Source organism: Notothenia rossii (assembly GCF_949606895.1).
Source record: "Notothenia rossii genome assembly, chromosome: 8".
Taxonomy (NCBI): domain Eukaryota; kingdom Metazoa; phylum Chordata; class Actinopteri; order Perciformes; family Nototheniidae; genus Notothenia; species Notothenia rossii.
In genome coordinates, this window is record NC_136906.1 from 77,099,461 (window position 1) to 77,101,491 (window position 2,031).

Sequence of the window (2,031 nt, forward strand, 5' to 3'; positions counted from 1 at the left end):
CGCACAATGTCTGTTAAGCTTTTATTCTGAAAATCCTTCATCTCCGGATAGCATTTAGCATGTGGCTAATATTCCTTTCCCTATAGAGGTGAATTTCGAAGTGAAATGACATGGAGTGATGCACACCGAAACCTACTGATTTTAACACTACAACTATAGACGTCGAGATATTATTATTGCTGAATATTAAAATGAAGGTACAGTTTATTTTCATAAGTTTTGTTTACAGACGTGGGTAGCATATGACAACATCCAAGACTACCGTAAATGATAACTGTCGTAAAGTATTTCCAGTGTTTTTAAAGTATTGAATTACAGCGTTAACATGTATTACATAAAGTTATGAAAGAGATAAGGAGGAGAAAAGGCATGTGGAAGTAAGCAATGAATGTAAAATGTCGAAATCCTCTGTTTAACGCATCCTACGCTCTTCATCTTCATCTTCATCGCATCTCCACGTCCATGATCCTACGTCACCACAGCCCCCAGAGAGGAGGAGCGAACAGCCAGCAATTGGGAAAGGCGAATGTGTGGAGAGACTCTTCTGCCCGGCCGACACGATGAGAGGGAGCTTTTCTCTCCTTCTCACTGAACAATATGCTGCTTGTAACATTACCGCGCCTTTTTTAATTAAAGTACCCATTTGAACCTTCTCAGAGACTCCATTAGTCTCCCTTTTTAAATCTTCTCTCCTGGACGCGAGAAGAACGAACAAAGCTAAAATAACACATAATTATCCTTGTGTTTCTTTATTTGGTTGATGAATAAACACAAGTTAGAGTCCGTCAGGACCGAGGGTCGGAGCAGCTCAGTTGCTTTAGAGAATTTTACACCCGGAAGTAAGTATTCTCTCCGCTTCGCTTGATAAACCCTGTGATAGTCCTCAAGCTCTGTGATTGGATGTTTGAGTGTGTGCCGAGGGTTACGCCGAGCGTCGAACAACACTTTGAAATGGGATGGAACCACGGCAGACTGTCCAAAACTGGATTTGAACGGGTCCACCCCGCCAAATTGTGCAAATATGGCAGTAGCCGTCCGTCGATCGTCTTAAGATAAGATATACTTTATTGATCCCAAGTTGGAAACATTTGCGTTACAGCAGCATGTGTAACAGTTGTAAATATGCAGTGGTGTTTATTTGTAAATCATTTAGTATAATCACACAAATTCTGTGTTTTATATTTAATAATTCTGTGTTCTTTATTTATTGAATGTTCAATACCTGACAAGGTCGGAGATGAAAAACTTGGGTCGCAGGTTCCTCAACAGTGCATTACAAGACATCTATCAATATTTGTGTATACCTCCACCATTAAACTGTCGTATTCTGCACATTTCTTATACTATCTACCAGAGGTGGGAGTAAGTCCTACATGTGCAAGTCATGAGCAAGTCTCAAGTCTTGACCTACAAGTATCAAGCAAGTCCCAAGTCACTGTGGTGAGAGTCAAGTCAAGTCAAGTCAAGTCAAGTCAAGTCAAGTCAAGTCAAGTCATACTAAATTCTGATGAATAAATCCAGTTTCCGCATTTAAATCAGTTAAAAGACAGTGGTTATGAAAATGGATTCCACCCACACTATGATCTTCATTACATACACAGTTAATCATTTGAAATCTAATTTAGACCGATGACAATCATATTAGATTCATATTAACCCCAGAACTGCAGACAATATAGCTAGGACTCAAAAAGTCTGTTCAAAAAGGCAGAATTCCAGGTAAGAAAATCATACATGGCATTTGCCATTACACATATTTAATTTAAATTTCTGTTAAAACTAGAACCGCCAACAGCGTCAGCTCCTACAGAGATATCATTTTCAAATGATTTAATTTGTTCCTCTTCATAATTTCCTGATAAACTAAGCAGGACGATTTCAAACTCACTTAATTGGGTTAATTTAGAAATGGCTTCAGTTTATCATCATAACAGATCAAAAAGTTCAGATTCATTTTACAATAAATCAAAGAAACTGCAAAATGTTGCAAAACTGGAACATGACGCAAACAAGGACCCCGGGGAGGGCGGT